Source organism: Morone saxatilis, unplaced genomic scaffold (genome assembly GCF_004916995.1).
Source record: "Morone saxatilis isolate NCDOM2014 unplaced genomic scaffold, NCSU_SB_2.0 Contig12, whole genome shotgun sequence".
NCBI lineage: Eukaryota > Metazoa > Chordata > Actinopteri > Moronidae > Morone > Morone saxatilis.
Window position 1 is genome coordinate 160,414 of NW_023339674.1, and position 215 is coordinate 160,628.

Sequence of the window (215 nt, forward strand, 5' to 3'; positions counted from 1 at the left end):
TGTATATTATATATGTATGTATATTAAACATACTGTACAGTTCTTGGGCAAAAGTATGTGGACAGCGAAATGTAACTGACACAGAAACTGTTGTTAAAAATTCCTCCAATACAACAGACTATATATATATTTATTAACCCTGAAACAGCAATCTTACAACATTCGCAGTAAAAATAATACTAATATATTATAATATTAATATATTCCTAATATTT